We start from the raw sequence: 23,196 nt of genomic DNA, 5'->3' as shown, positions 1-23,196 counted from the left end.
ATGAAATATAAGAAGAAAGCAAGCATTGCCTCCATCCTTCTGCGAGAGAAGCAGTCACCACACGTGGTCAGCCTTCCTTTGGCAGCTTGTCAGCCAGTGCTTGGACAGATGGATACAATTGGATAGGTGGACAGGTGTGCACATACCATACTATCGATGGGCACTGTCCCATTGCAGGCTGTTGTCACTCACCAGAGCATGTTTGTGTTCTGTGTCAACATGTCTAATTCTGTGTCTTCATAATAGCCATGTAAATTCACAACCACTATCTGCTTGGTAGGTCCTTCTCTCTCTCTCTCTCTCTCTCTCTCTCTCTCTCTCTCTCTCTCTCTCTCTCTCTCTTTCTCTCTCTCCCTCCCTCCCTCCCCTCTCTCTCCCTCCCTCCCCTCTCCCTCTCTCCCCCTCCCTCCCTCCCTCCCTCCCTCCCCGCCTCTCATTTGGAGCCATTTTCCAAGCATCTCAGATTTTTTTTTCAGCACGCATTGGCCAAATATCTGTGCTGTGCCAAGTAGTCTTCTCCATCTTGTGGATGCGCCAGCTGCTCTTTTATCCTGGGGGCACCTACATCCTAGTCAGAAGGGGAAAAGAATGAGTCAGGACACAAGAAGTAAGAGACAAGGGGTGAGGCTGCTGCTCTGCTGGCACTGCTTGTACCTTCTTTGGAAGACTTGGGGAAATACCTTTCTCTCCTTCAAGTAATTTTCCAGAAATGCCACCAAGACATAGGAACTGCACACTTGGCTATCCTCCAGAAACAGGGCAGGATGGCACTGCGATTGGCATGTGCACAACAAAGCCAAACAGGATTGTGCCCTCCCTCCCCTCCCCTGTTCTGGCTCTCACTCTCCTGTCCTCCCATTGAAAGAAGGAAATGCAAATTTGCACCCTCTTTCCTCCCTCCTTCTGTACTTTTTCTAGGAATCTGTGTTTGGATTTGCAAAGGCGGGCAGCAGGTGTTTGCTAGTGGGCAGGGATGGTCTGAGAGGCGGGAGGCAGGTGCTAGTGGGCAGGGATGGTCTGAGAGGCGGGAGGCAGGTGTTAGTGGGCAGGGATGGTCTGAGAGGCGGGAGGCAGGTGTTAGTGGGCAGGGATGGTCTGAGAGGTGGGAGGCAGGTGCTAGTGGGCAGGGATGGTCTGAGAGGCGGGAGGCAGGTGCTAGTGGGCAGGGATGGTCTGAGAGGCGGGAGGCAGGTGCTAGTGGGCAGGGATGGTCTGAGAGGCTTCAGGGTCTATCTTCTCACTGCAGAGCTAGTGGGCAGGTGAAGCTCGGAGAGCCCCACAGCAGAAGCCCTCTTCTCTCCAGTTACTCTTTCTTATCCTCAAGAACTCTGTCCCTCTGTGACTAATGGAGACAGCCCGTCTCCTTGGAAGCTTTTGTTGCCCAGAGATTGAATGAATCTCTGAGCAGGAGCCCACCTCTGCCCTATACCCCTAAAGCTGTGCTCCTGTTCCCTGACCTCACTCAAATGCACAGACAAAGCTACTCCTGTATTCCACTTCTTAAGCCTTTTTTTTTAAGGGATGCCTTTGTCATTCATATATCTTCTGTAGAGACATTTTAATTTTGTAGATAACAGGGCTTGGGTTACTATTATTTTTAAGGGTGACTCTGGCACTCATAAAATGTTCTCTCCAGTTTTGGAAGAGGCCTACACTGACCTTAAGTACAACCAGAGAGGCGGGAGCATGGGGCGGCATCATTAAAAACTGACAACCCCCCATGTCCGGCTCTAGCTCTTGGTTGAGGCTGGTTCCCATACTGCCAAGTGGAAGGATACACTGTCCTGTGTTTATAAACTATCTCTCCTACTAGAAAGCACAGCACACTTTAATCTATAATTTAGGTTTTTAAAAAACTTTCCCATCCCTTGTATCCTCCCATTCCTCCCTCCCTCCGCTTTCCCCCCACTCCCCTCCCCTAGGTCTGTGACTGAGGGGGACCTCCTCCCCCTGTATATGATCATAGGGTATCAAGTCTCTTCTTGGTAGCTTGCTATCCTTCCTCTGAATGCCACCAGGCCTCTCCATCCAGGGGACATGGTCAAACATGGGGCACCAGAGTTCATATGAAAGTCAGTCCCCACTCTCCATTCAACTGTGGAGAATTTCCTGTCCATTGGCTAGATCTGGGTAGGGGTTCAAAATTTACTGCTTGTATTGTCCTTGGCTGGTGCCATAGTTTGAGCAAAACCCCTGGGCCCAGATCCGCCTATCATAATGTTCTTGTAGGTTTCTAGGACCCTCTGGATCCTTCTATTTCCCCATTTTCCCATGCTTCTCTCATCTAGAGTCCCAATAGGATGTCCTCCCCTCTGTCCCACTTTCCTGGTAAGTGAAGACTTTCATGGGACATGCCCCTTGGGCTAGTATCCAGATATAAGTGAGTATATACCATTTGAGTCTTTCTGCTTCTGGGTTAGCTTACTCATTATGATCATTTCTAGTTCAATTCATTTGTCCACAAATTTCGGGAATTCCTTGTTTTTAATAGCTGAGTAGTATTCCATAGTGTATATGTACCACAGTTTCTTTATCCATTCTTCTACTGAGGGACACTTAGGCTATTTCCATATTCTGGCTATTATGAATAAGGCTGCTATGAACATAGTTGAGCAAATTTTCTTGTTGTGTGCTGGAGCATCTTCTGGGTATATTCCAAGGAGTGGAATAGCTGGGTCTTGAGGAAGCCCTATTCCCAGTTTTCTGAGATAGCACCAGATAGATTTCCAAAGTGGCTGTACTAGTTTGCATTCCCACCAGCAATGTAGGAGTGTTTCTCTCTCTCCACATCCTCGCCAGCATGTGGTGTCGCTTGAATTTTTGATCTTAGCCATTCTGATGGGTGTAAGATGGAATCTCAGAGTTGTTTTGATTTGCATTTCCCTGATGACTAAGGAGGTTGAGCATTTCTTTAAGTGTTTCTCAGCCATTCGATATTCCTCTGTTGAGAATTCTCTGTTTAGTTCTGAGCCCCATTTCTCAATTGGGTTATTTGGTTTGGTGATGTTTAATTTCTTGAGTTCTTTATATATTTTGGATATTAGTCCTTTGTCAGATGCAGGGTTGGTGAAGATCTTTTCCCAGTCTGTAGGCTGTGTCTTTGTTCTGTTGATAGTGTCTCCTGACTTACAGAAGCTTCTCAGCCTCATGAGGTCCCATTTATTAATTGTTGACCTTAAGGCCTGGGCTGTTGGTGTACTGTTCAGGAAGCTGTCTCCTGTGCGCACGTGTTCCAGGCTCTTCCCTACTTTTTCTTCTAAGTGACTTAGTGTCTCTGGTTTTATGTTGAGGTTTTTGATCCACTTGGACTTGAGTTTTGTGCATGGTGACAAACATGGGTCTGATTGCATTTTTTTTTTTTTTACACGTAGACATCCAGTTAGACCAGCATCATTTGTTGAAGATGCTATCATTTTTCCATTGGATAGATTTGGCTTCTTCGTCAAAAATCAAGTGACCATATGTGTGTGGGTTCATTTCTGCGTCTTCGATTTCATTCCACTGATCAACCAGCCTATTGCTGTGCCAGTACCATGCTGTTTTAATTACTGTTGCTTTATAGTACAGCTTGAGATCAGGTATGGAGATTCCTCCAGAGGATCTTTTATTGTACAAGATTGTTTTAGCTATTCTGGAAATTGACCTTTCAATGTCTTTTTAAAAAGTGTGTAGGTATTTTGATAGGGATTGCACTGAATCTGTAAATTGCTTTTGGTAAGATGGCCATTTTTACTCTGTTAATTCTCCCAATCCACAAGCAAGGAAGAACATTCCATCTTCTCATGTCATCTTCAATCTCTTTTAGTTTTTTAAAATTTGATCGAACTATTGTGTTTGTGATGTTTTGAAATGTGTACACATCTTGGAGTTCAAGAGCTGGATCACACATCATGTACCGTAGGTGAGGTGCCATGGATGCTAATCGGCTGGAGTTATCACAGAGCACTCAGAGGGCATTTTCTGAATCTTGTCCCTGTCTGGTAGGTGCTCTCCACATCTCTGAAAAGGAAAAGAGACTGGTCTCCTTTTTTTAAAATCACATCAGAAGGAAAGCATGGTGCAGAGGAACACAGTGCCTCTTCCCACTTCCTCCGGCTCCTGCCAACTGCAGGCTGAGAATTTTAGACCTTGAATCATCCAGTCTGGTTCTCCAGCTATTCCTATGCTAACCATTGGGAAACCTGCTCAGGGTCGCTTAGTTAAAATGATGGAGTAAGGGCTCCATGCCAGGACCCATGAGGTCCTGCATCACAACCCAGGCATTCAGGGTTCACCTGCCCATGGAAGGGGCCTTAGGGAGCCTAGAGCAGTCGCTGAGGAACTCTGTGTGCTGTCTTGTCTCCAGGTAATGGGGTACCTGGAGGGCTCAGGCTCAGCCATTTGTCTCCTCAAGCTTTATTTTTTGGAATAAAAAAATAAAAAACATGCGTATGTTTTTTCTGCATGTGTGTATGTATACCACATGTGTTTCTGGTTCCCTTAGAAGCCCAGAGAGGGAATCAGACTGAAGTTACAGACTATTTTAAGTCACCATGTATGTGTTGGGCACCCAACCCATGTCCTCTGCAAGAGCAGCGACTACTCTGAAACACTGAGCTACCCAGCCCTCTTTATTGCTTCTTTTGATGAGAGGAAATATAAAATCTGCAAAGTATACTATTACATAAATAGCAGCTTTAATCACTGATAATATTTTAGCACGTTTGCTTTTTTTTGTAAATGTATATATCAGTACAATTACTGTACATTTCAAATATATTCTCTATAATCTTGGCGTTTTTGCTTGTGTTTGTTGTTTTGTGTTGTGTTTGTGAGGTAAGTCTCAAGATGTTTCTATGGCTGACTTCAGCAACAGGATTCCCCTACTATGGCCCCTCAGTGCTGGGATTACAGGATTTATCCCCAAGCCCCACAAACACCCATCACCTTTTTTAAACAAGCAAAAGAAAGCCATTTCTAGTTTATAAGTGCACATATAAAGGTTAAAAATAGGCAAGGAGTGTGGATCAAAGTCACTGTCGTGGTGGTACTGGGGTACGCTAAAGTAGGACTTACCACTGCACCTTCATGGGGCCTGGCTTGACAGTGAAGACAGACTGGGAGACACACTGTGTCCCCAAGTACCTGTGAGACTCAGTTATGAACTCCAGAGTCCGCAGGTAATTATGCAAATGAGTTTCTGGTGCTTGTAGCCTTTCAGTTCCTTGACGTGGGCTGCGTAGGCCAGGACAACAGGTTGTATTGTGGCATGAGGTATCAGTGCCCGGAAGCCATCTTGCTAAGCCCCAGGCCTCTAGTCTCCATGTTGGAACTTCTGCTGTCCCTCCTGTTTGCACACTTAGATCCCTGCTTCCTCTTGGGCTGGCCTTTGGTCTGGTGTGCTGTCTTACGGGAAGCCTACCAGCTCCCTCGTCCCCAGGCCTGTGCTTTTTAGAACCCTCCCTTGTCCCCAGACACGTTCTCTGTTGCCCCATAGACCTTCATCTGTGCAGAAGCCATGGTCCTCTTGTTGCATGGTACATTGGCACACTGAGGGTGGGGGGACAGGGAGGACTGAGACTTTGAAGTTAGGGATGGTATCTTACTCTCTCCCCAAAATATGTCTATTGTAAATGCTATTGAATAAATCATTCATTCGGCGAGTGTGAGGCTTTCCTAAGTCTGTATGCTCTGACTTTCTACAGAGAGCAGGCAGTTAGTGGGGGGTGGGGGGGAGGTGGCAGTAGGGTCCCGCCTCCATCCTGTGAAACAGAGTCAATATCAAACAGCCATTTTGAACATTTCAAGCATAGGGGTTGATTTCTTTTGGTTTGAATAGTTCATTTGGGGGGTTGTCTGCTTAAAACTGGAACCCAGAGGCCCACTGAAGGAAGATACTTAGAGTGAGCCATCATTGTCTCTGGGGAGGGCTCCACAGCCACCTGCAGGCCTTTAAAGGCCACCTCCCCATGGACCCTTCTCTTGGGGCACGTGGTACCTCACGGGTGCTCATGTGAAGCCAGTGTCTCTGTCTAGGCTACAGACCTACTTCAGCTTACATTTTAACATGTAACATCACAACAGGAGTAAACAGATATGTAGACATATGAGACACCTCTGCTCTCTCAGATGCAAGCTCTGGGGGCCTGGCCCTAGAGTAGTACCTGCCATGGCATAGATACCTGGTGCTTGCCTGCTGAGGAAGTGATAGATTGGGGCTCAACCCACCTTTCCACAAGGCCCAGGCTAATGTACTGGTAGGTAACAAAGGTTTATTTGGAGTCACTGCCTCCTAGTCATTTTACATCCCCAACGTGGGGCTCCCTAAGGCCAGGAGACCAGCTCCCTGTACCTGGGTCCAGACCCCTTCCATGAAAATTATCAGCAGAGTTGAATGTCTAGGATCTAGTCTTCTGACTTGCAGAAGGAGCACAGATAAAGGACCTTTCCTACAGTCTCTTAAGTAGAGATTAAAATGCAGAAGACAGAAGAGATGTGGCCATTGTAACAGAGGACTGCAGCCACAGCAACAGCAGTAGTGACAGGAGTCACAGTGGAACAGGAGGATAGTACCAGCAGGCAGCATCCATAATACCAGCAGCAGCAGGAGCAGCGACAGCAGTAGCAGTGGCAGTGACACACAACAACATCCCTCTGTCAACACCCTCTTTGTGCCAACTGATGCTCCAACACTATATGTTATCACCCTTACATCCTAAACCAGCCCATCCCAAAGCCCATACAGGCTTCAGTTCCCTTGAAAGCCATCTGAGCGCCTCCACTTGCCCCAGCCTCTTGCAGCAGTACCCACTGAACTCCACCTCCTCAGCGCTTGCCCACCGGCACAGCCTGCAGCTCTTTCAGTTCCTCAAAGGCAGCACCCTCTCCCCTTTGCAACCCTCTTGCACCCCACAAGCCTCTCTTCCCTCCCCCATGGGCCTTTCCCATATCAGTACCCTTAGGTCAAGCTTGATGAATCCTTGCCTCCCAGTCTGTAGAACCAGCAGCAGGGGTGTGGTCACTGACCGGTAAGAGCTCCCGTTGGCAAGAACCAAGTCAAGCAAAAAAAAAAAAAATGGTACTATCCATTCACACAGGCTCTGGGCTGGCAGTGTAGAAGCTCCATGAAACTGTGTTGCTATGGAGAAGCATGGGCTGGGGTGTGGCTCGGTGGTAGAGCCTGGCATTCACAAGAAGAAGCACCAAGTCTGCTTTGGTGGCAGTGAGGATCCAAGGATGCTCCGTATGGTGTCTCCACACTGCCATATTAGCATCGTGTGTAACTGATGAAGAGTGAAGGCTGAGGAAGTGCAGCTGAGGCCAGAGCAGGCTCCATCTTCAAAGCCTGCTTTCTGCAATCTCCCAGAGGCGACCCCGAGTCTCACGGGTTCCCTAGTTCTTGTGCTCCAGAGTGATTGGGAGCATTTGAAGATTTCTTAAGATCCTGACACCTGTGACTTTCCTTGTAAACTATAAATTATTCACACTTTACCATGTCATGGATTGGGAATTTCTGCGACTGCGTGCATCTACTAACATCACCAATGCAGTAACTGCAAACAGAGAAAAGTGTTCAGACCAATCAAAGAAAAGCACAATCACCTGGTTTGAGTGTTTTGGCAAAGATAAGACACCAGATGATGTTTTTGAGTACTTAGCTTTTGAGTACTTAGCTTTAGACTGAGCAACACTCTAGCATATAGTCGGCTGGCTATCATCCTGAGCCTGCTGAGTGGTTCCTGATCTGGCTCTCAGTTATCTGTGCATTTATTTGTTAAATACCCACTGATAAATTCCTACACATTTGTGTCCACAAATGCCACTGCCGAGATGTCCTGTCTTTTCTGGCAGCCTGGGTTGCACTCGGCTGTGTGAGTGGCTTGAGCTGTTGTGGGTCCTATTTCCTTAAGAACCATCTTGAGAAAAACGAGGACAGAGGTTTGAGTGCTAGTTCCAGGCTCCACAGGCTGGCAGAAGCTGGAATTGCCTCACAGTCGCCAGTTCTCTCTGGCCACTCTCCAGGAAGGTTTGCTGAGTGATCAGAAACCACTAACGCAGATGGCGGGGGGTGGGGGGATGGGGGGGTATTAAATCCTGGCTTGCTCTGGAGCGCGGTGCTGTGGATTGTGGCTGGGTCCCAGCAGCCAGCTCCTGGCCTTTTGGTGGTCAGCATCCCCGCAGAAGGTAATGACTGAAATCAATGATGATTTTGAAAAAGCTCCAACACAGGACGGGTTTCAGAGAGAAGTGGCTGATGCCAAGGACTTTAAAAGGAAGAGAATATGTGACGAGCCTGAGACATTTGTGCAGCCGAGAAACAAGGAAGTGCTTGAAAAAGAAAGAAACATGCTAAGAAGCTACAGAGCCAATTAAAATCTCCTGATGGGGTCAAACTGGTATAATTAGAACAACGAATTATTGGAGTCTAACCCAAGGAATAAAATAAGTGACCATGAGTCCAAAACTGACATCCACTTGAGTGAATAAATAAGTAGAAGGATGGAGCACTCCTGGTGGTAGAATAGTTCAGGTGGGCAGATGTGGACGGAATGAGAAAAGTACAAAATCACCATTACGTTTCACAGTAATAACTCAGACTACCTGCAGTCACTGAGTCACTAGGCACAGCACAAGGGAGTGACTATATTTGCATAGTCTGGACTTATCTCTCCCAAGAGAGAGGCCAATTAGAAAGAAAAACCCGGTCACCAATCACTGGGGAAAACCTTCGGTTATAACCCTAACTGGACTGTCAATTGCAAGAGCAACACTAATAAGCCCGTTACTGTCACATGTCCGTTGATGTTATGCGTGAGGGCACAGCATCACATCTCTGGGATTTTTGCCAAAAGTGCACTGACCTCAAGGCTACCAGAACATAAATCAGGCAATGCAGAGGCATTCTGCAAAATTGCTGACTGGTGGTATCAAAAGCATTGCAGCACGAACAACAAGGGAGGACCCAAAACCGCCAGAGGGACCAGCCGTTAAAAAATTCTACTGCTCCCCTCAACATCAAAATGAGAGCCATGCACAGTGGTACTCAGGAGGCTGAGACAGGAAGAGCACCATGCGTTCAATGAGGCCAGCCTGGGCTATATATCAAGACCTTGTTGCATGCACAAAAATAAATTTAAAATCACCAAAATAATAGAGTTTGGGATGCCTGAAGCCCTGGCTGAAGCTAAGCATCCTTGTACCTCTGGGTTGGTGTAAAAAGAAAAAAAGAGAAGGCACCTCGGTGTAGCCACCATACAATATGAAACCATTAAACTTAGTTTTATTCACCTACACAGTTGCAGATCAAGTGATCCTCAAAAACATGCCAAAATACATACTGGAGAAAAGACAACCTCTTCAACAAATTGTTCTAAAGAGTGAGCCACACATATAAGGATGAAACTAGATCTGTTGTCTTTCTGAAAAAAAAAATAATGATGATGATAATAATAGTAATAATAATAATAATAATAATAATAATAATAATAATAATAGTACCAAATGGATGAAGGGTCTAAGTATATACCTGAAAACCTTTTAGAAGCAAACACTGACATAGGCATGGACAAGGATTTTTCCAAAAAGGACTCTGACTGCATAAGACATAAGCCCAAGAATTGACAAATGGGTTTGAATTAAAAGCCCCCAGCCCCACAGTAAAGGAAACCATCAACAGAGTGAAGGGGAAGCAGGATGTCTTTATCGGCTAAGCATCTGACACAGAGTTATATCTAGAATCAGAAAGAAACTCAAAATAACAAACACCAAAGCAGAAAAAAGCCTAACAAACAACACACACACACACACACACACACACACATGCACGCGCACGCGCACACACACACATTATCCAGTTGAAGAGTGAGCAAATGAATTATGAACAGTTCTCAAAGACATGCAAAAGACTGCAAGGTGTGTCTCCAGTTGTTCACAGTTTCAGCCATTGTGTAAACACAAATCAAAAGTTCACTGGTGTCTGTCTCATCCCATTGAATAGCTGTTATCAAAAACAATGCCAATTCAGGAAAGTGAGTCAGAAGAGAGGACATCCTATTGGGATTCTAGGTGACAGAAGCATGGGAGAATGGGGAAATAGAATGATCCAGAGGGTCCTAGAAACCTACAAGAAGAACATTATGACGGGTGGATCTGGGCCCAGGGGTCCTGCTCAAACTATGGCACCAGCCAAGGACAATACGGGCAGTAAACTTCGAACCCCTACCCAGATCTAGCCAATGGACAGGACATTCTCCACAGTTGAATGGAGAGTGGGGACTGACTTTCACACGAACTCTGGTGCTCCATATTTGACCATGTCCCCTGGAGGGGGAGGCCTGGTGGCACTCAGAGAAAGGATAGCAGGCTACCACGAAGAGATTTGATACCCTATGATCATATACAGGGGGAGGAGGTCCTCCTCAGTCACAGTCATAGCGGAGGGGAGTAGGGGGAAATGGGAGGGAGAGAGGAATGGGAGGATACAAGGGAGGGGATAACAGTTGAAGTGTAATATGAATACATTAATAAAATATAAAAGAACAACGCCGAATAGTGCTGAGGCTAGGAGCAAACTGAAACAAACCCTTATACGTTACTGACGGACTTGCAAACTGGAGCAGCACTGTAGAAGTACAGTTCTGAAAGAGAAAATGTGACCATTATGTCACCTAGCTACACCACTTCTGGGTATGGGCCTAAAGGGTTCCAACTCATCACCCCCCCTGTCAGAGGTCTAGGGGAGGGGAATAGGCAGAAGAGGGGGCGGGGTGGAGTGGGAAGATAAGAGCGAAGGGATAACAATAGCGAGATAATGTGAATAAATTATAGTAACTGAATAAAATAAAATATAGGAATTATTCCAAAAAATAGCTCACATCCATGTTTGCTGCTGCATTATTCACAACAGCTATGACGCACAACCAGCCTTGATGCTTGTCAACAACGCACAATGGAGTTTCGTTCAGCCATAAACAAACACTAAGTCCATTCAGCCATAAACAAAAACTAAATACATTATTTGCAAGAAATAAATACAGCAGGAGTCCATCTTCTTAGGAAAAATAAAACAGATTCAGAAACACATATGTAGAATCTAGATTTCACACACACACACACACACACACACACACACCCACACACACACAGGATAGGAAGACAACTAGTGGGAAGAGATGTGGGAAGCAAAGACAATAACGGTGAGTGGAGGACAGCGGGTGAGGGAATACTTTGATATACATAATGAAACCGATCATTTTGTATGCTATTTAAAAAACAAGATAAAGCAGAAAATTTAAATTACCCTTATTTTTTTAAAAATAGTGCACAACTTTCTGGGTTTTTTTTCTGAGCAGTTTGCTCTGTGCACAACACTATTTTAAGTGTGCTGAAAGATAAGAAATAAAAGGTATGATCCTTATCCTTGGAAGTTCCTGGGGCAGATGTAATATAGCAAGAGAAATACATGAATCAAAGATTCAAACAATGCCGGGGGCTGGAGATATAGCCAGTCAAGATCACTGGCTGCTCCAACAGAAAACCTGGGTTTAGGTCCCAGTACCCACATAACAGCTGCAACCACCTATAACTTCAGTTCCGGAAGATCTAACACCCTCTTCTGGCCTCTGTAGGCACCAGGCATGCACATTGTTCACATACGTACATGTAAGGAAACACTCACATGCAGAAGATATAAATAAAGAAATCTTTAAAAAATAAAAATGATGCACACAGGGGAAAAAGAAAGCCTGGTCCACTGATGGTGGAAGTTAAATTAGTGCAACAACCACTGTGGGAAATAGGGTGGGAAATCGTCATTAAAAAAAAAAAGTAAAGTACATAAGCATCAATAATCCTGTTACTCAATATATATCCAAAATTTATTGAACATGTCAAAGAAATAGCTGCATCCTATGATTTTAAGCATGTCAAAGAGATAGCACCCACTCACAATAGCCAAGATACTGAATCAAACTATGTGTCCACCATAGAAAGGACTGGGTGAAGAAAACAGTGGACATACATGATAGGATAATATATAACCTTCAAAGGGAATGAAATCCGGCTACTTGTGATGACATGGATGCTCTGGGGACATCATGTGAAAACAAATATCCAAGGATAGAAAGACAAGTTTTGGGGCTGGAGAGATGGCTCAGTGGTTTAGAGCACCGCCTGCTCTTCCAGAGGTCCTGAGTTCAATTCCTAGCAACGACATGGTGGCTCACAACCATCCGTAATGTGATACTGATGCCCTCTTCTGCAGATAAAATGCTCATATACAATAAATAATAAATAAATAAGTCTTTTAGAAAGACACGTTTCACACTCTTAGAAACAAGTACCCGATGGTGGATATAAAGTTCAGGGGCGGAGGAAATGTGGATAATGGATGCAGAATTTCAGTTAGGCAGGAAAAAGGATTTCTGGTGTCTTGTTGCACAGTATGATAAACATGGCTAACAATATGCAAATGAAATATTACAAGGCAGACTCATAAGAGAATGAAGCCCTGCTGTTTGTAAGAACAGAGAATGCGGAGGCCATCATGTTGTGAAATAGACCAGGCGCAGAAAGAACACTGCAGAACCCCATTGTATGTGGACTCTAAAGACATCCAACTCAGAAGCAAAGACCAGAAAAGCAGTTACCAAAGGCTGGGGCCCCTGGGAGGTGAGAAATTGGGGAGATGTTAGTTAAAGAATACAGAATATCACTCAGAAAAGAAGAATACATTTGTGGGATCTACATGGCGACTACAGTTATAGACAATGAATTATATACTTGAAAATCGCTCAAGAGTGGATAAGTGTTCTTGCTAAGTAAATAAATAAATGAAGAAATGCAGATCAGTCAGGTAAATTCAGTCAATCCACAGTATATACAGAGACCAGAACATACTATTGTGCACCATGAATACTGTGGTTTGGAATGTCTCCCAAAGGCCATGTGTAAAGGCTTGGTCACCAGGCATGGAAAGGTAGCAGGACCTCAGGAGGTGGGGTCTAGTGGAAGGAAGTTGAGCCACTCGTAAATACCATAGGAAGGGGCTATTGGCCCAGAAGTCTTCCCAGCTGCCACAACAGGGGCAGCCTTCTCTCTATGTACCTGTGACATGACATACTTTGCCATCTCAGAACCAAAGGAACAGGGCCTAACTCATGATCCAAAACAACATTTTCCTCCTTTTAAGTTAATCATATCACTTGTTTTGTCACAGAAATGGAAAGTTTACCAAACAATAAGTATGTACAGTTTTTATTTGTCAATTCAAATTGAGGGAAAGAAGGGAGGAGTGGAGAGGGAGGAGGGAGGGGGGAAGGAGGGACAGGAGAGGGGGAAGAGGAAGAAAAGGATGGAGGGAGAGAGGGAGGGAGGGAGAGAAAGGGAGGAAAATCAGGACAAAATAAATAACATGTTTTGCTGGCTTTCGATTCCATACTACAAAAAAGTATTTTATACAAATTAAAATTACACTGAGAGTCTTGTACCAGCCAGGATGCCTATTGTCATCAAGAAAATAATAACAACAAGTGCTGGTGAGGATTTGGAGAAGGGGAAACCCTTTTAAACTGCCAGTGGAGACACAAATTGGTCCAGTCACCGCAAAAATCATTATATAAGTTTATTAAAAGAAAAAATTTCTTAAAGTACTTAAAATTACCATGTATGTGGCTTTGCTGTACCACACCCTTAGAAACATACCTGCGGAGCCCTAGGGCAGCCATATGGACCAACCTAAACATCCACAGAGGAGTAGATATGAAAAATGTGTGTATGTTTATATATATGGTGTATGTATATGATGTATTATATATGATGAAATCATATATGATATCTATCATACACACACTATATACACACACACATATATATATCATAAATTTCTCTCCTATTCTCAATCTAGGTAATATTAATAACTTTATGTGGATGGTAGTAGAAGGGATACTGAGAAGAAGGAAGAAGTCTAAAGGGAGCTAACATGATAGAGGAGACAAAATATCATGTATTTTAAAAGCATATGCAGAATACACATATGATCAAAAATGTGTATGATCACGTGAAAACAGAAGAACTACTTGAGGGAAACCACTGGAAGGAAAAATGGGGAGTTGGAGGAAGGTAGTGCAACTGGCAAGTAAAATGCTATACATAAAAATCTGAAGTAGAACCCGCTATTTTGGACAATAAGTTTTAAAGCCAAAAGCTTCATTGTGGCTAGCAACTATTTTTCAAAGTTTCCATAGATACTGCACATCATATACGCATTAGCTTCAGGTAGCCCATAAAGGTGAGTGGGTCAGACAGCACTGACCAGGAAAAGGGAGGTAGAGCCAGAGCTGGGTGGTGAGAGGCCTTCCTCCTGCTCTGGAGAAAGCACTGACTCTCCTGGAGGTGGAATGGCTGGAGGTGAGGGGCAGCAGTGAGGTTCTGTGGGGCGATGGTGAGCAGCATAGGCCAAGGGACGCAAGAGAAGACAGGGTGGTGAATATGGAAACCGGTGAGGTACTTACTCCAACCCTGAGGCCTACAGGACTGCATGGTGAGGCCCAGAGGTCTGAGAGGGAGGAAGGGATGCTTGGTGCCCAGTGGATCATGCCATGAGCACTGACTGAGGGAGCAAAACACCCCCAGTGACCACAGTGGAGAGATGTCATATGGGACTGACCATCTTGGTAGAAGTGTTGAGAGGCCCAGAGGCTTAGAAAAGGCACCGAGGCCACTGGAATTTTGTCAAAAGAATGCCGCTGGCATTTCTGGTAAATGCAGCTCCTTCAAGGTAAAGACCAGAGATGAAGAGCCACTCATTCATCTGATAGTGTGCTCTGGACAGGAACCACGCTCCACTGTGTCTGTATTTCCCCGAACACCCAGCACAGAGCAGGACAGTGGGTTCAGCCAAGCTTTCAACCAAGCCAGATTTCAAGTAATCCAGAAAAAGGCACTCATATAAAGATAGAAGCAGCCAGCATCAAAGTCATGCTTCAGGGATCAACACTCCAACGGAAAGGAAGAGGAACAGGGTCTGCTGTGGAAGAAGGCGCTGTTAAAGCAGAGGTAGAGAGACATTTTCCTTGGACTTGGCTGTAAATCAACATCACTAGTTAAGTTTGCTGAGAACTAATTTTCTGATCTAACGAAATATCTTTATGGGTTCACAATATGTGTGCTTGTCCCCAAAGAGGGTTAAACTTGCGGGGGGAATAGAAAAAACATTTATATGAATGCTGTGTGGCTCCTACAATGTTGGTAACATGTTGGGGATTCCCCTAACTGCCATAGCTTTTTCTCAGCATTAAGATCACATCATGCATGCGATTTTGCATCTGCTATCTCCCTTTAGCCCCGAATCACAAGCTTTTCCCCCAAATTGACGAAAATTTTCATAAATATAAGTTTCCAACTGTGCAGATGTACCAATGAATATTTATTTGTTCCCCTATGATTCAATATTTAAAGTATTTCTTAGTGTCCTCCAAGTCAGTGACATCCAAGATGTCTTTGAAGACGCTGGAAGAAATGTGTCCCTTTTAGCCACATGATTCTTATCTGTCCTTATTTTAATGCATGTGAATTTGCTGTCTTTTTAAATTGCCAATCACTTGTCCACTTATTCAAAAAACACCCCCTGCCTCTCTGTGTGAGAGGTACTTTCTAGTGGCCATGATACCAGAGAACAAAACAATCAAAGACCCAAACTGTGGTAGTCAGAGAAAACAGTCTGTGACCCACACTTAGAGTGACTGAGGTCAAGAGTGACCAGCAACCAGGGCTTTGTGGATAAGTCACTGTGTGAGTGTGGGAACCCCCAAAGACTCCCTAGGAAGTGGCCTTTGAGTAAAGGCCTGAAGGAAGGCAGAGGGCAGGCAGCATTCCAAAGAAGCAATTGCTAATGAGGGTGGATGCGGTTCTCTTGATTGTTCATATAGGGTGTTTCTCAATGAGGCATGGTCCTGGCAGAGTCTGCCCTCACTGCCCAGATGGCTCTGACACTGGAGAGCTTGGGCAACTCCCCTTTACCTCACTGTACTCTATAGGATGGAATTATAATGCTCAGTTACATGAGAAATTACTGAGGTTCCGTGAAGAAAGTCATACAGCCTCCCACCAGATACCAGGTTGGTCCTTGTGCACATTGATGCCCAAGGCCGACCCAAGATTGAAAGTGGCTAAGGCTCTTCCATGGTGTCACCCTGCCTCCCAAGACCTTTCTCAGTGATGGAGCCAGTGGAACCAGGCCCCAGGCTGACCACCAACTCCAGGCTCAATGCCTCAAAACCAACTTAGGGCAAGAAGGTTCACGTCACTCTCTTCTTTCCTATATAGTTTCCTCAGACCATGTCTCACACCATGTGCACTCAAAAGGATCAGTTTCCCTCTCTTCAGGCTGCTGCCCGTATGCCTTCCAGATAGGCAGCATGTCCTTCCAATGTGCAGGAACCTACTTCAAAAAAACCAAAAGTGATCTTGGCTGTTCCTACTCAGAGAGATTTTAAAGCCATGCTGAACAGACCTGCAGTGAGGGAGGGAAGTGACCAGTGTCCATGGTCATAAGGAGCCTGGTTCCTCCTGACCTCCCCTGGCCATGACCTAACCAGTTAGAGGCAAGAAAATAGAGAAGCTAGCTGCTTGCCACAATATCCACTGTGTTCAAGATACTTCAGCATCTTTGTGGTCCCTCTGTGTGCACAGGTAAATCTTAGATGTGTGTGCCCAGGCTCGCAGTCTCAGGGTATTCTGGGAAGTCATGGTGGTGAGGGCTTGAAGCAATTGGTCACATTGTATCAGCAGCCAGGGTGCCGAGGAATATGACTGTTAAGGCTGTGCTCCCTCTCTCCCTTTTGTTCAGTTCAGGACTCTAGCCCATAGGATGATGCCATTTGCTGTCAAGGTGGATCTTTAGATCTCAACTAACTTCTTCTAGAAACTTCTCCACAGGTTGTTTGCGTGGTGGTTCTCTCACCATCTTGTTAGCTTGACCTTCAGTATTAACTTTCTCACTTCTAGCCTTCCATCCTAAATATCACCTTTGTCATTGCTTGCTTTCTCTGGCGATGACAGTGCTCACCATCCTGGAGGTCCCGATTCCCCTTGCTTTTGTCCTCTGAATCACAGGCTCATAATCCCCTCAGCATGTCCTATCTTTCCATAGTTTGCACCTCTATCCAGGCTACTTTTGCATATTTGCCTTCCTGAAACTCCAGTTGAGCCGAATCACTTACAACTACAAACTTTCATTATACATACCTCGCCTTTTCTCTTCCAACTGTGAGTGAAGTAACTCATACTCTTATCCCCCTAATATCTAGCAGAGATGTAGATTCCAAGGTCTACATGGCCATCCCAGTGTCTGAGCTGGCCCCTGAGTGCACCCAATCCCTGTGATGTTGACGAACTAACACTCTCCCCAAAGCAAGCACCGTAACAGTTCAGAGTTTCTCTATGGTCTTCCCTTTCCGGTTTCTCAGTCCCCACCTCTACCTCCAAATGTTTACTCTTCTACTAACATGCCCTGTGGTACTTGAAGATTTTCAACCTTGCTAGTCTCAAACCTCAATGTTCTTTTCTTTCATGTATTGAAATCCTGTGACGACAAGGTTCAGAACAAGACAAGGCTCAGAGCTTCTGATGGTCTCTTTGGTCCTCTCAATCATCTCCACCTTCTTGGTACTTTCCCAGAGAATTGATACCTTTTCGGGGGGGGGGGGGATGAGTGATATGTACCCAGTACCAAGCTGAGTCACTGTCAACATACTCTTTTGGGCAACCCCGGGTCTCGGCCATGCCTCATTGCCTCATCCTGTGCCTCACAGGAGCTAAAGGGCCGAGACAAATCACAGAACCTTCCAGAGCCCATCACAGTGTTCCATGCAGCTGGTCATTCTAGCTTGAGCTGTGAGTCCCAGAGTGCCATAACAAGGGGAGGTAGACCTCAAAGACGGGGAGCTTTGACGTCACAGCAGCAGTGCCACCAACTTTAGGACTATGGTTTTGTTTGTTTGTTTTTGCGAGCACTACCTTGGCAGAAGGCAGCTGCATATGGTAGAATATCTCATTGACCCATGAAACAATGCCACGCCCCACACAGGATGTGGGGCCTCTGCAGAACAGGGACATGGAGCAACAGAAAAGTGGTCACTGGCCCTTGGGACAGGTGCCTCATGACAAAGAGAAGGGGAGAAAGTATGAAAGATGAGCTGGAGCCTCAGATCCAAGAGGGGTGGTGGTGCTGCCGTTTACTTAGCGAGTCCACATGCCCTGTAAAGTCAAGTTCCCTCTCGGATAAAATCGTGGCATGTTGGGATGTCTTCCCTTACTGGGCAGATGGAAAAGACAGCCAATGGCTCTCCTTGTTATTTTCAAGTTTGTCTGATGTCAAATGTTGCAGGATACCCAAGTTCTGCTCAGTAAAAGAGGGGCTAGAAAATTAAAAGTGTATGCAAACAAACAAACAAACAAAAAGCACAAAAATTCAACAGTTTAGCTTCCAAAGTTCTGTGTAGCTCATTGCCTCTAAGCACGCTCACCTGTCACCCAGAGGAATCTATATTTTTGCAGGTGATCACCCCACCAGGGCCAACAATGCACCATGGCTGTTGCGTACCTAACAGAGAGCATCCTCACAGCTGGCTCTCTGGGGGTTTCTCTTAGGTATGTATTGATTTCTTTTATAATTAGTGGATGGTATCAAAAACAATATATTTTGGAACTACAAGTAGCCAAGCACATATTCTTATTCAGAAAAAAACAAAAACAAAAAGAAAACAAAAAACAAAACAAAACAAAAAAACCAAACCAAACCAAACAAACAAACAAAAAATGGCCTCTGGATGATGACTTTACAAAGAGTCAAGGGGGGGCGGGGGACACACGGTTTAGCTCAGAAGGTGATTTTCAGTTAGTCCAAGCTGATGAGCCCGGTTTTCTTCAGTCACAATGAAGCTTTTCAGCAGGCTGAGCAAAAAATGCTTCCAAAAGCATGTGGGGAAAAAATTCAAGGAGACCTGGAAGGTATGGAGGGAGGAAAGGGGCAGGAAGTTGCTCACAAGTTCCACAGCAAGGAGGCGTCCCTGTCATGGGGATCACAGGACAGTTCTTAACAAATTTGTGCCATCAGTGCTCCTTGTGGCTGCCACTGGTAGGAAAAAAAAAACATCGTATATAAAATAATCTAAATCACATGTTCCCTTAGAGATTGCCAAAATGTTTTTGTATGGTGTCCAACACTAAAAATGGAATGTTCCCAACGTGACCTATGTCCACGCCTACAGTGCCTTTAGCACTTTCACTCCATCTTAACTTTTAAAAAAATAATTTATTCAGATTACATCCCTATTTTTAACCCCTCACTTGTATCTTCCCGTTCTCTCCTCTTTCCCCATCTTAATGTTTTGTATACTGTCCAAACTGTTCTGAAAATTTGAAGGTCCCCAACATGACCTCTGTCCATGCCCATAGCACCATTAATACTATCACTCTGTCTTCCCAGAATTCCAAATGTTTGAGACAAAATGCGTAAGCCACATTAAAAATTATGAATCTTGATGTGTGACTATGTAGTGGCTTTAAGGGCCATAGAACAAACATCACTTGGTGGACTCCATAATTCTTTCCCTCACTCTTGGGCCATGGGAGCAAAGGCTGAAGCCTCCTCTGAGAAGGAGAGAGAGGAAGGTGAATCACAGGCTGCTTGAGTCACATATGCTAGTTTCTCTGCAGAAGGAGGAAGGTTGGTTGCAGGTACCACAAAGGCATTGGTGACTGTGAACTGTGAGAAGTAAGTCAAAGATGAAAACCAAGGGGACATAATATTTCTCCATAAGCCAGACCATGTCTGCTTGACTGAGCTTCTCAAAGACCAGGATAAGTCTGAGGAGAGGAACACAAAGAGAACTACCCAGGATGGTGACCCCAGAGAGGTTGAAAGAGCTGACCGAAGCCTAGGAGCACTGGTGAGTGTGTGGTGAGGTTGTCCTCAATCTCAGATGGTTCCATTGCCGTCTGGACTACTCCAGGTGACCTCCCTGCTGTCAACCTAGTCCTCTCTGAAACAGGACCATAATCCTCACCTGGCCCTAAGAAAACGTGATTGTGAAAACTATATCTGGGTGCAGCACAACACTGCTTTGGGGTATAAGAGATGAGGTTCATTGTCTGCAGGCTGCTACGGAGCTGGAGGTAAGGGTATGTGCCACAGCTGCCATGTGAGATCAGAAAGGCAGGGTTGCACATCCAAATCTAGAGCAGGTCTGTGGAGCAGGCCTCAGTTCCACTGCAGAAAAACACTACATATTTACCATCCGCCATGGCAGGTCTGTGGACACTGCCATACCACACTGCCTTAGGGACCTGCCCGTAGACAAAAGCAGGGACCCGAAGAAGTATCAGCCCTTAGCTCAAGTTCAAAATTCAAAGTTTGAACTCCACACTCAGCTTCCAGAGGCATCATTTTTCACAACTGCAACTGGCCTTGCAGGGTAGATGGCGGGTACAAATCTAAATCCCTGTACAAATAGAGCCCTGGCTGTCTTGCCTAGGCATCCTCTCTACTTTAAACATGGAAAAAATCAACCGTATTCATAAATGATCACCTTAGAATATTGAAGAGAAAGCGGGTTCCGCTGTTTAAATGTCTATGAAGAGACGGTGAAAGAGGATTTGTTGCAGGTTGTGTAACAGTGACAATAAAATGATGCTTTCACCCCTCTGGCTCAAGATGGTTTTGTGAAAATCACTTAAAGTGTTTCTTTTCCATAGGAGTGCAACACAGAATAAGTGAGACCCCAACAGTCTCCTCTAAAATTGCCTTCCTGAAGCCACCCCTAGCAGCTAGAGGGGTGACTCCAGGGCCCAGAGCCAGAGTGGTCCCCAAAACCATGGTGGGAAATGGGTCTGTTCGCTGCTGCCTCTGCCTCTGGTGCCTCAATCTGGAATTTTCCTCCACTTTGCCCGGCCTGAAGGAGCCCAGTTCTCTCAGAGTTTCTGCTCATATGTGGCTTCTTATATGATAGTTTCTTTGCACTCTCTGAATATCTTCATGTCGGTGTCTACTGTGGGGATTTTTTTTCTCCCTAAATCTCAGGAAGGTATGGTGATTGATCCCACACAAGTTATGTGTCATTTGCTGTCACTCACATCATGGATAAAAACACACGGAGTACACAGGTCTCAAAACACCGTATAGCACCTCAGTAGTACACACAATTTTCATGTTTTTTTTTTTAGTCATCTAAAAGATATGCTTAAATTGAGAAATGTTGGCCCCCTAATGTGGGAGACAGGTGTTGTCTATTTGTATGATAGGAGAGGTAAGAATGCTTTGGATCAGAGACCATACATCCTTTCCCTCTCTACCTCAACAGAACCAAAGGAGCTCAGGAGTGCTGCTGCTTCTGTGAGTTCACAGTCATCGGGGATAAGCAAGGAAAGCTTTAACGCAACTGTGAAAGTTTCTCTTTTGTCTCTTGCCATAGGACAATCTGCATCAACAAACTGTCAAGATGTTGAAGAAGACCAGTGGGGAAGCATGGGGAGGGGGGAGTCAAGGAAACTAGCAGGTGACCCCCACACAGAACACAGAGAAGAAGAGATGCCCAACAATACCCTGTGTGGATGCAGGAGGTACTTCCCAGGTGGTCCTTGGGAAAGAAGGGCTCTCTCTTTGGCTGCAGAGGGCACACTGCCATTCTTAGGGGTGCTCAGCTTTCCTTACGATGAAGAGGATAGTGACAGACACTTCCCTTCTGCAAGCCACCATGTTCCCATTAGCTGCACCTCCTGCACCCCATCCTCATGGCTGTGTAGAGACAGCTGGTGTCAAAGTGATGGTCTTGCCGGGGCCGTGCTGTGCACAGTATGGAGGATGGAGGATCCAAAAGGAACCACAGGATAGGGTCTCCAATTTACTTAGTTTAACTTGATTTTTTTTTAATTTTATAATGAAAATGAGTCACACCCAGTAAAACTATCCTTTGAATTCTGGACTCTGGTTCTTTCCCAAGTTAGCCACAAAGAGCTGATTCTCTCTGGCCAAGCCAAGCAGCAGCAGGAGCCTCAGCTCCCAGTCACAGCACTGCCACAGGAGGAAACAACTCTGTAGTATGCTCTGAAGGTAAGATGTTTGAAAGTTTAACTGTAGTAACGTGTTCCGACTTTTGATGTTTTCAACTTGCAATGGGTTTGACACAGCACTGTCAGAAGCTGAGGAGCACCTGTACCTACCTGGAGGGAGAGCCCCCATTGGGCCTGGTTCTGGGGATGCCGGGTAAGGAAGTGAGGACCACTGGTTCAGATAAGAGAAAATCACTGTGTGGCCTTGCTCAGAGGACACAACATGGCACACTCAGAAAGACCCCTAGGGATGCTAGAAACACACCACTCTGGGATTCCCAGAAGAGAGAGTCCCATGGCCCACAACAATCAGGGGAGACAGCAACTGCCAGGCTGCTCCTATTCATCTTCAGAAAGCCAACTCAATGACCAGCACCCCCGCTCACCAGTACTGCCCACCATCACTGGACAGTCTCTCAGAGATAAACTCTGCAGATTAGAGGACCAGAAGATACAGAGAGAGAGAGAGAGAGTGCACGTGGCTGGATGCTGAGCTAGGAATTCAAAAGGTTGCTCAGGGAGTGTGGGTGGGAGAGCCAGTAAGAAGATGTTATCAACACGCTGATCATCTGAAGAGGGAGTTACTATTCATTCAATGCAGAGGGACAAGGGGACCCACATGGAGACCCTTGGTTCTTATTTGTCAGTGTTGATGGGCAACTATAAAGGGCACACCGAACCTTTTGACCAGGAAGGAGTTGATGATGATCAGAAATTCAGGCTCATCGTGCCTGAAGGCTTGCTTTATCTCGTCTCTGGTTGAGCAAAGAGAGAGGTGACCTACTAGCCCACTTTCCATGGCTTCCTTTAAATGTCTGGTTTGGAGTATGTGTGTGCACACGTGTAAGTATTTAAGCTACTTTGTTGAGATTCATATTCATATCCAGTGTTATGATTTAATGCCCTCTCCCCATATATGCTATTTAGCTTACAATTTGAAGGCTATGGCATCAATTTCTCTAGACATAACTCCATGCCTGGTGAGGATCTCATGGCAGATGGTATCATAGTAGCAGGGATATATTAAAAATGGCGGATCACACAGTGACTCTAAAGACCAGAAACAGGGCAGGGTTTTTCTTGCTTTTTCCTTACAGTCTTCTCATGAAA

Source organism: Acomys minous (assembly GCF_964271855.1).
Source record: "Acomys minous genome assembly, chromosome: 9".
NCBI classification, from domain to species: Eukaryota; Metazoa; Chordata; class Mammalia; order Rodentia; family Muridae; genus Acomys; species Acomys minous.
Note: the sequence above shows the minus strand (reverse complement) of the source record.